General features: G+C 37.8%; 1 protein-coding gene across 1 annotated transcript in view; it reads left to right on the top strand.

Moving 5' to 3' along the window:
* The window catches only part of mast4 (microtubule associated serine/threonine kinase family member 4), a 95,732-nt gene that overhangs the window by 3,259 nt on the left and 80,446 nt on the right, over positions 1 to 12,027 (top strand). The gene's annotated exons all lie outside the window — the stretch shown is intronic.

The raw sequence follows: 12,027 nt of genomic DNA, 5'->3' as shown, positions 1-12,027 counted from the left end.
GAACAAAATGTAGTATTTGGTTAATGCATGTGATTAATCAATATAACTGCCAGCTCTTGGACTATCCTAGAGTAGCTTTGTGTAATTCAGTTAAAAACAAAGAAATTCTTCTTATACTGGGCCTTAGTGCAGCCTCTCACATCATCCTTTTTCTGAAACAAGTTTTTTAGTACTTCTCCTTTTCAGGCCACCCTACCTTTAAGCCAGCTGATGGCTGAGTGGCCCTCCCTCACAAACAAGATTTAAACAGCATGTGGGTCGGGCCTCTGTGCTCATGCCTGGAGCTGAGTGCCTGAGAAGACTCTATTAAGGTTAATTGTTCTCTATAATATTGCACACAACTATTTGAAACGGTGCTTAATATGAACATCCACCACTGTAATGGTGTGTATATATAAGTATAACACATAAGCAACACATAGTAGGTCCATGTTTACTTAGGAATTAATCAAAATGCTTAAATGTAAATTTATTTAACAAGCATTAAACCTCTGGAGAAAAAAAAAAAAAACTTTAATAAATTTTAGGCCATGATATGATTCACTGTTTTGTGCTTCACCTGCTTGTGGAGCTGTCACAAATCACAACTATCCAACGCTACTGTCCACACAGTCTTGACTCACTGCTTCCTGAAGTATACAGTCTGTCAGCTTGTTAATCATTGTGTATTCCTGCTACTTTTATGTCCCCTCATAATCATAAATCCTGTGTTTCCTACTTTCTCCTTTCTATCCATCCTGTTGGGGCAGCAGAGTGTGGGTTTTTCCAGTTGTTGGTTCGTTTTTTTTTTTTTTTTTTTTTTTTTTCCTTGCCCGGCTCTTGTTGCCAGAACAAATGTTTCCTCCCGAGGGTCCCTAAATATTTCGTACCTTAGAATTCATCCATCACTGTGCGGCTTTTAATTTATGACACTTGAAATAAATATTCCCCTAATATATAATGTGGGTAGATTGCGGTGACTTGAATCAATAAACAGCAAAAATGTTTCCTATTCTCCCCACATACCAAACTTTGTACTTTCTGTCTTGATGACAGCAGATGTTTGTTGTAGTTGCTTTGCAATTGTGTGGATTATCTTCAGCACACAGAATGAGCACCAACATTAACTGAACGGTTTCCTCAGTCGAGGGGTTATCAGAGTTGTGTGCTGCAGACTTCAGTAAAGAAAATATTTCCTTTTTAGTTGTTCAAGTGATCCTAAAGAGACTGTAAGGATTTTGAAAAGGAATGTAGTAAATAACCATGTGGGAAAATTACGTTATGAAAGAAGCTGCATATAGAATTGTTAGTGTTTGCAGCTCACTTTGGTAATCTGGACATTTATAGCAAGCTTCAGCTCATTGTTCGCCCACAGCATGCAGCTGGTTACAGTGATAAAGCTCTGAAAATTCACTGTTCACTACCTGCTTAGAACCAAATGCTAGCTAGTTAACAAAATGGATTGTTTGGCAGTTTAAAGCCTAGCACAAACTGTGGTGATGTGTCACTATGCTTGTTTTGGGTATGCTAGGAAAGAGTTAAAATCAAATGTTAAGGCTATTAACAAAACATGATTTTTATTTGCTTCTAATCCTATTTTTCTTTCTTCATGACCCTTCATTGACGCTAAATTTGTTACTGCTGACAGCTGTCACGTTCAGCTCTGTATTTGTCCATGAATATGTACTGCCGTGAATGATGTATGTATGGAGCAGTCAAATCATTTACAACAGGTTTGTTAGTGAGCTGTGGAAAAAAACAAACAACTTCTCACACAGACAGATGGATATGGATATCTTCCTCAGCACTTCCCTGTGGAGCAGTAATGTTTGAATGGACTTCGTTCAGGTGAGGACTAACCATGTGTTGCACTATGCAAATGCCATTAACTGGAAGATTAAGCAGCTATAAAGTTGGTATGTTTGGTCAACAGGACACTTCTGAATGACACAAAAACATGTTCATCTGGTTTAGTTTACAAAGGGTGCCTTTTGGAGAAAATGTAGGCTAAAGAAATGGTTTTATGTAATTGAGGCAAGTATGGAAAATTACATACATTAGATAATAAAGTAATATGTGCATCTTCCATGCACTTTACACACATTAGCTAACCTTTCTCCAGATCTGTTTAGACTTCACACCCATTAATTCTGCATACAGTAGTGCTTAATGTGATATCCTTTCTGCTACATCTGTCTGCAAAAGCAAATTTCAGCACTTAAATTAATTCATCAAAGTCAGCTATTCCGATTAAATGATGAATTCTAAGTAGTTTTCAGTTTTTACATAATAGGAATTAACTGCTTTTCTGTGGTATGAGCTTACATTTCAGGAAGTGCTTTTCATAGTTTTCTGACATTTATCAGCCACTTAATTTATTTAAAGGCTGCTCTAAATTTTCCTCCATTTTAATTTGAAGTGTCTCCCCAAAGATCTGCAGGGAGGTTTGTGTCAGACTTGCACTGCATTGTTACGTAGCGCTACAGATCTCTTCCTTAATAATTTTTAGGGTGTGTTCCTGCATATTGCATTTCTAAATTTCTGTGGAATCCTCTTAAGATCATATCAGGCTTATTCAGTCTAAGTGAATTTGGCAAACAGTTAATTGTAGTTTCTTTGTTGATCTTGTGCAATAGATTGTGCAATGACAACTTTGATAATGTTTAGGGCTATACCCGACTCTCAAAGCAATTCTTTGTTTTATTTATATATTGATTAAAAAGGGTGTCTGTTCTCATCTTCGTAACCCTGCAGCAGGTACTTTTAGACAGCCAGCAAAAGGTTACCAAAGTTTCCTTTGGTAACAGTTTTTTGTGACGCATGGAGTGATTGAACATTTAAAATATTGTGCAGACAAGAACCGACAGGTAAAAATTAGTATGCACTGTATTTCAGTCTGGGTTGGGCTGTGCTTGCTTGAGAAAGACGTGACTCAGTTGGTACACGCTGATGTCTTGAGTGCAGTAATTTTAAGGTTTTGGGTTGGATTGTGCAGTAGACCGTTAAGGAGAGAGATTAGATGATTTGTAAGTGGGGGGGGAAAAAAGTAGATTTTTGAATCAAATTTAAATTGTCACCTTTATATATATATATATATTTTTAATTAAATTATTTTGACCAACTAGGTGCCCATCTGAACTTAACGGACACAATCCTTGTTTAGAATATGGGTTTATTCTGTGAGTGCCTGTTCCTTGAAGTGAGGTCATCTGCCACACGTTGCATCAGTGTTGGCGTGCTTATCAGTATTTGCTTCAGTTTCATGTTTAACTCTCTCTCGCCAATGATTCAAACTCTTGTTAGTTTCCCTAAATAAGCAGTCATTCATTTAAGCAGGCAGCCAATCAGCGTGATTAGACGGACGTCCAGTGTCAGTTTATGCTTTGAGTCTAAGAGGATTAACACAATCTGGTTAAGACTCTTTTCCTCTGACGGCAGGCTGTGTGTCTCTGGGATCCCTCTTTGATTTTTGACTTTTCTTTCGTGTCCTTTCATGATTTAATCTATAGTCTATGTCCTTAAGTCTGTTGCTACCCAAACAAAATGTCTCTTGGTCGGAATTTAACTGCAGGCTTGTGTACAACATCTGAGGGAAGCAAGGTAAGACGGTGCAACAGCTGACGCTGCTGATTAGGATTAGGAAGTAGAATTAATGTACAGTCCCTTAAATGTATTCTGCAGTGTATTTATTCTTGGTCTTAGTTTGTCTGTTAAATGATATTTACTTGAATCTTTTTTTAAAAAGAAACAAACTTGTTTGAACCGTATTATGGTCTTCATTGATGTACTAAATGGTTTGTAACGCACTATAATGTAATTGTAAACAAACTTTTTTTGTAACTATATGTTAGATATTAATATAGAATTTATATGAAGTTGATTAACAGTATTATTTGAGTCCAACGTAGGCACTAAATAAAATACAAAATCCAAGTAAAAGTTGAAGCTTATGTAACCAACCCAACTTTGAACTATAAGCGTATATTAAATGGGCCCCTCGTCACTCACAGTTAGCACGACAGCAGGACTGATTTTCAAGGTAAACTGTGAAGGTAAAACAAACACAAGCAAATGGCAAGGTCTGTTCCTCCTTTTACCCATGGTGCTGTGGAACGAGACAGGTTTGACAGAATGACTAGATGATCAAACTTGGAGCTCACACTGTCACACAACATTGAAGAGTGCTCTCGTTTACTTGTATGATAGTTTTTTTTTTATTTGTGTCACAAAGTTACCAAATTATGATCAGTTGTTTCCTGAATCATATCAGTGCACTAGAGTTCAAGGAATACATATGATGCATTTCTAAGACACTTCCTTGGTGGAAGCAATAATGCACGGTGGAGGCCTTTACAATGCTGAAGCTCTTCATATCTTAACATGGCTAATTGAGTGAAATTGAATAGGAAAGAACTGTGCTGTGTTTTTCTAAGTTTAGACCTTGTCAACACAGGAAACTGAATTCCCTTGTGTAAGCATGCAAAGGTCAAATAGTGTAAACCAAAGTTTTGCATCATTCGTTGTAACGTCCTTTTTAGATTACTGAAATATACATTTGGAAAAGTTATTAGGATTTGAGCTGTGAGAATTTTAAGCACTGTTATTCTCATGTGTAAACACCTAAATCTTCAGATCAGAGAGAGAGGGAAGCCAGAGTCAGGCCCGATTGGAATTTGGGGAGAGTTGAGTAAGACAGATGCCGGGTGACAAGGTCGGCCAGAACATAGTTTTCTGTACTGCAGTTGACCCTGAGAAAGGGACAGAGGAGCATGTTCAAAAGCCCACTGAGTGCAGTTCAGAGATGTAAGCGCTGTATTAACTACATACTTTAACTAGACTATGTATGCATTATAGCTTTCAAAAATTAACAGTTTTCTAATCTCTATCCTGACACTGTACTCGTGCACAGATCATCAACTGGGTGTCAAGCTTGGGTTGTTAGTAAGGGTGATCAGCATGTATAGAGTTTGGAAGATGTTGTCTTTTAGCCTTATGTAGCCAAAGTGTAAGCGATGGATTTAATTGTTTTTTGTTTTTTTTGTTTTTTTTTGTTGTTGTTAATTTTTTTTGGGGGGGGGGGTTGATGAAAATTGAAACACATACAGAACACATAACAATGTTCTGTATGTGTTTGAGTACAGCAAGTGAAAAGTGTGATTTATTTATATTTTTTCTTTTTTTTTCATGATCAGTGGTGTTCTGAGTGGCTGCTGGATAGAAAAGGATATGATAGAGAAACAATGGCAGGTAGAGCACCTGGTGGAACACAGGATAGCAATGACTGGGAAGGGGTAAGGTGCATTGCCTCTTGATGTACAAGGATTCTCTTCCTGTTTTACTGTAAACATGTACTCGGGGTGTCTTAGCAACCAATGAAGGCCGTAATAACAATTTGTTCCCACTTTTTAAAAGTTCCCTTTCATCCATCTGAGTGAAATGGTAAACAAGACCTCACCACAAAGCCTTCAAAGAGAATTAATATCCTTGTTGTTTGCCAATTCTCCCTTTGTACAACTGATGGATAACTTCAATGTGGAGTTCATGACTGAATCCACTTTGATAAGGCATAAGCACGCTAGTTAGTGAAGAAATTGTTGGCAAGAGTAGTAGAAGAACATTAATATTGGTGTTTAATCTAATCCAAGTACTTAAAGTTGTGTTGTTTTTAGCTACACTTTGAGAATGAATACCAGTTTTTATACTGGAAGATTCATTACTCATCCTTTGGATGGAGTTTCTGTGTGCACCGTCACACTTAATTCTTTGCATTTGTTAGTGTGATATATGCAAGTTTTCCTGCATGCTTTGTCAGTTTTATTTTGTAGCTGTTAGTGCTTGTGTAGCAGCAGTGACTTTTAGTCTTTGTAGTGTCATGTGGGAAAGGTTAGATCAGGCCCACAGGCTCTGGTGAATTTTAACTCTACTTTCTGCACTTAGAGAATATTTTAATGTTTGTGCACAGTTGAGAAGGAATAATTTCACCAGTGATGCAAATGCTCTACATTTATTGCTTATTGTTTTTAGTACTGTTTGCATGTCGGCAAGATTACACATAAACCACTATCCTTGAAATTTCAGTCTAGGGCACTGGTTCTGGTAAAGCACTGAACTCTTTGTTTCCTTCTGCATTCCCTTAAATCTGATCTGGCAAGTGATTGTGTGCTCTTGGCTGTTTACTTTTTCTTATTGACACTGAGTCTGCAATAACAACCTCATGTTAGGGGTGGCTGTGGCTCAGGAGGTGGAGCAGGTCATTTACTAATTGGAAGGTTGTTGGTTTGATCCCTGGCTGCTCCAGTCTGTATGCTAAAGTATCGATGGGCAAGATGCTGAACCCCCAGTACCTGATGCGTTAGTGACTGTTAGATAGAAAGCACTTAGCTGTAGAAAGTGCTTGTATGAATGTGTGTGAATGCTGTATAAAGCACTTTGAGTTTTGAACCAGTCCATTTATCATGTTAAATATTTCTAATCTCATTTTATTTGGATTTTTAAAAGGCGCTCAAATACATGCAGGAATCCTTGATATGTTTCAAACAATGTAGCAGAACCACAGTGGCCCTTACTGATCAGAATCCTATGAGGAACCACTAGTAGCTAAGGGTGTGTTTTATATGCAATAACTGTTCATGACGAAATGATGAAGCTGAACTGTTCCAGAATAAACACACCCATCTCCCAAAGTGGTTAGCAGCAAAATTAGTGCCATGTAGTATTTCTTCATGATAAGCCTGGTACACTGACAGCTTGATGGATTTCAAAGTTCCTCAGCCTGTGATTTGTTGTGTTTTATATCCAGAGCCTGTGAAAGTAGTCTGTGGTAGATAGATGGTTCATAAAATCACCTGCCAAGTTTTTTTCTCTCTTTCTTTTAGTTTTCACTGAGCACTTCCTGGATGTTCTATATAGCAAAGCACATTGGAAATCAAATTATGCCTCACTGTTCACAAAAGTTATCTTAGGGATTAAGTGGCTCTAATCAAAATTATTGAAAGTGAAAGCAAATGGACAACTTGAAATTGGCCACATGTTAAAGGAGCTAAAAGAATACCAATGTTACTCTGTAAATGCTGTATTAATAGGATTTCCTTTTGCTATTAATTTTTATGAAGATCTGCTGTCAAGTTCTCTATATTTGCTCCCAAGGGGAGGTTAAAAGAACATGTATTGCAAGGTTTATTAGTGTAACTTATTTTATGTATGGTTGAATGACAAGAAATATTAAAAGCTTATTTTCTTGCTTGACGGATGCAGTGTTTAACATGACATTGTAGACCACAGGGGTATCATGATGCCAGATTGCACAATCTCATATACGATCAAGGTTACAGGGTTGTTTTGTAAATACTGGACTGGAGCCAAGCGAGAGCAGCAAGCCAGTGTAAATATGCCAATATAAAAATATTGTCTTTATACGTGCATGCAGAGAGTGCCTCATTCTTTAGTTGGTAAACACAACCAACACTGTGTTGTGTAGTCTACCTTCTTTGTTTCTGCTTTGGCAACAAAAGCCTATTGGTACTGTACACTGTGAGGTTGGAGGAAGGAGGGTACAGGTCAGGTTTGATCCTGCTGTCAGGAGTTCAGTGAGGCTCTGCTGCAGGTACAAAGGAATGATGGGTGAAAGGGCGCTGCCTGCTGCCAAAACTGCAGTGTCCACACAGAAAGTGAGCTGCGAATGGTTAGTGCTGGCTGACACTTCTCATAAAATCTATGTGAGAATTTTCTTTACTGGTAACTTTAAATAAGATATTATACTAAATGGTTGGGATATAATTCACTTAAATTAGTGGTGCATTAACTGGAAAATATTCACTGATTATCTAGATTATTCATGATTGGCACCATTAGACAATAATTATGGATACGCTCAGCCAAAAAAAAAAAAGAAAATAGATGAAGCTCTTGCCAGCTTTGTCATTCTTCCACAGTTTTCACTGGCTCAGATTTCTGCTATGGTGCATCAGGAACATGAAGGGAAAAGGTTATAAGGATTACACATTTAAGCCTTTGCTGAGCGTTGGGTTGAAACTTGTCAGATGTACAATGTGCTACTTTACTAGTAAGGATATCTCTGGTAAAGAGATAAGTAAAGGTAAAGCATCTTCTATCCTGTACTGGCCCACAAGTAGCCCTGTTTTTCATTTTTCAGAAACTTTGATTACACAATTCTCCATGTTTGACTAGATTGATTTATATACCTCTAAATGTCAGACTTTGACCCAGTAAATCAATAGCAAAATGCAGTCCAGAATATCTTAACTGCTTATATGGATCAAAGTCATCTGCTAAGTATAGTTAATAGGAACAAAGCAGCAAAAGAGAAACACTACACCTCATGCTTAAAATGATTGATACACATGTACAGTAATTCAAAAAGAAAAGGCCTTAATCAGCTTTGAGGAAAAGATGATGCAAAGCAGCAGAGGGTATTGAGAAACAGAATACTTCAGCAAATTTGTACAACTTCCTTTTGACGTAGAAACAAAGAAGAAGCAGTCGTGCAGGCAATTAATGCATTTAAAGACATCCATCGCGTTACTGCGCATGTGCCACCTTTCACCGTGGTCAGTGGTGTTCAGGAGTTGGAACTGAATGATGCAGAAGTTTTTCACAAATTGTTTCACAGTATAACCATAAGCTGCTTATAGATGCAGTGTTTGGTTATTATGTGTTTGCTTTAAAGTTACGTAACCATCTGTTCATTCCTTGTCTCCTGTGATTATTCTGAATATATTTGCCTGTAAACACCTGGGCACTGTTGCACCAGCTGTTCAGAAGGTCACACTTTGCTAAATCATCACATTAGTTTTAGACTTTACCGTCTACAGATTTCCACATCAATGAATTCATATTAGTTATACTGAATAAACTGCTACTTATGTAATGTATACATTACTTTTACTGCATTATTGCACATGCTGGTTGTAATTAGTGCAACTTGCTAATCGCAAGAGGAAGTTTGACCCATTCTCTTGAAATGTCACCATCCTTATCCATACTTTTTCTTCTAGTAGACACACGAACAGAGACTTTAAGCATGTTGTAGATATTTTTGAGGGGATTTGCTCTTGTCCCTGAGTTTCCTTTTAGCTCTTTCAGGATTTCCCTGATAGAGTAACTACTGAACAACTCTGTATGACTCCATTTTTAGGGAGAGCACCTCTACAACCTCTTCTGATTTCCCCCCTGAATCCCAGTAGCTTTTGGGAAAAATGTTAGCATTCACATTTGCTTAGGTTTTTCAGTGTTCTAATAACTGTTTAATATGCTGTGACCCTGGCTCAAAATGCTGCTTTAAAATGTAAATTGTAATTTTATAACTGATTTGACAGTTCAAAGTGCAAATATGTTGGTAACTGGCTGTGTAATGTAATCAGTGATATGATTATGAACAGCTTGCATAACACTAAATCTAAAACACATTTCTTTATTCATGCATTTTAGTTTGTTTGCAGCTTTTGCGTCTAAAACTGTTTTAATGATGCCACAGACACTTCCTGTTCGCACAGTTGTTTGCTTTTGATGGGACTGTGCTGCAGATTGAGAAACAGATAGTTTCCTAGCAACTGTCATGCACATTATTTAACTGAGTGAGTTTTAATGGTGCAACCTGATGTTGTAAATAAGGACTTAGCAAAGAGTGTACATCCAAGCCATGTAAAGCTTTTACAGCCAAATCCTGAGCTTAAGAGATGACCGACCTTTTTAGTCTTCAAAGGACACTCGGGCAGGAAACTGGAGGTTGCAGCAAACAGATTAGCTGCAAGGCTTTGCACAGCAGTACATCAGTTAATTGTTAGTTATTCTTACAGCAGTAGAAATGACCAGTCAAGAGTATGGTGAAGATGTTTACATTGCTAAATAAGATTGAGATTCAAGTTTAAATTTAAATAAAAGTAATAGTGGAATTGGGTCTCATCTAGATTTGCTGTGGGTGGAGCAGTGGTTGGTGCTGTCACTGCATAGCAAGCAGGTTCTGGTTTGAATCCATGGTTTTCCTGTGCCTGCTGGAGTTCTGTCTGGGTACTCTGACATCCTCCCACAGACATGCTTGTTAGGTTAACTGGTGATTTCTAAATTGTTTGTAGATGTAGGTTGCTTCTGTGTTGGCTCTGTGAGAGACTGGTGACTATCACAGACCAATAAAACATAAATGTAATTCAAATGTTGAAGCACAGATGGAAAGTCTTTGTTTTAATCATACTCTCAGCCCTGCTCGAGCTTGTATAATATATAACAGATACATTTAAAAACCATACTTGTTCATGTACTGAACTCTGTGTATAATTACAGTTGATGTGTGTGCTTAGACACAGCTGAAAGTCAATGTATTCTCCACTATCCTACAAGTGGTTCGCTGTCTCTTCATGTGTAACAGTACTGCAACTCAGACAGAGCGTTATTGATATGCACAGTGATATTTGCCCTCAGCATAAATGGCATAGTATGTTCATACAATGACCATTACTGTGCCAGAGCTTGGGTATTTCAGGGTCATGAGATCTTGATATTACAGTGTACTTATGACTAAATAAATAACTGTGCTGTTACTGTGTGCTTGTTGCTCATAATGGCTGTTAATACCAATGACTACCTTATTGTTAAATCTATCTAGTTAGGATAGTTAGTCAGGATTCACATTTTTTAAAGTACAGCTGTTATTTGCTTGTGCTTTTTTTTTTTTTTTCCTCTCTAAACTGTATGACTGTTGGTTTGGACTTCTGTATTCACCATGAGCTCATGTCACCCTATAGAGGTTTGGTTTTCATTGTCCTTCATAGACTTAGGATCATGAATCATCCCACAGAGAAGCACAGGGCATTTCCTTCCACAGTGTGCTCTGTCATGTATGTCTTTGTATTCTCAGGGAGGGCCTCTTCCTATGTTTTATTTGCTCTGAGCTTCATGCAAGGTATTATCTTCTGAGAATACAATAGACTGCTGTGATGTGTTGTGGTGTCATGAAGAATGTTTGCAGTGGATTTCAAACCTGTCTTGATGTAGGCAGTTAATTATTTTTACATGAACTCTTCTCATGTGAATTATACTGAAAACACATAGAGTTCTTAGACCGTCATGTAACCAAGTCTTTTCACATTTAGTTGTCTCGGACTAAGATACTGTTGGAATTCCCTTCCAAGATAATTTGAGAAGTTGAATCCTGCCCTTGGGTTTGCCTGAGTTTTGCAGCTTTATTTTGCACACATCTCAGGAAATGGTCTTGTGAATTCTTTTCCTCTTCTCTTTTCCTAATTTCTCTCTCTGTATATAAATGTTTCAGTTGCACTGAGAGCTTCTACATGCCTAAATATGCCACATATGTTAATGTGTCTAGGGCTGCAGCAGTCAGTGTAAAATTATAGAACATTTGATGGTTTTGGACCTTACATATGAGAATTCTTTCTCTTTACATTGTATTACTGTATTATAACGCAATGTTCGGTGCAGTAGAAACGTATTTAGGAGCACGCCTGTAATTAAAAAGCATTACAAGATTCAGCCCGTGTAGGCCCCAGTTTTTTTTTTTTTCTCAACAAAAGAGCTGATAAAACATCAGCAGTGAAGATGATGCTGTCACAGTTTGGAACTTGTCTATACACACACACACATACACATGCTCACACACTTACACACACATGGCAAAAAGCAAAGAGGTGGAGCTGTTACAGAGACGGTGAGCTCAAGTAGACTGAAAAAAATGTTTTACTAGCATCCAAAACAGCAGTGCTTGTTCCTGTAATCACCATGAAAACTTTACTGGGAAACAGCTGGAGGGCGAGTCCTTCATCAAACCAGCTGATCAACAAGCTCCAACATGAAGAAAGGAGAAGTTTGTAGCTGCTCCCATCCACCACCGTTTGTTTTACACAGCGAAAATCTACAATAAAGATACAGAAGTTCAAATATGCACAAGAACTATTAACTTAGTCTGACGGCAGCCGTCCTGCTTTACATGGCAGCAATACCTGCAGCAAGCAGGGGTGAGTCTAAAGGGCACATGGGGTGTACTAGACCTCATCCATTTCAAGGCTTTAGTAACATTAT

This window comes from Archocentrus centrarchus, chromosome 12 (assembly GCF_007364275.1).
Source record: "Archocentrus centrarchus isolate MPI-CPG fArcCen1 chromosome 12, fArcCen1, whole genome shotgun sequence".
Lineage (NCBI taxonomy): Eukaryota > Metazoa > Chordata > Actinopteri > Cichliformes > Cichlidae > Archocentrus > Archocentrus centrarchus.
This window is presented reverse-complemented; position numbering and strand designations above follow the sequence as displayed.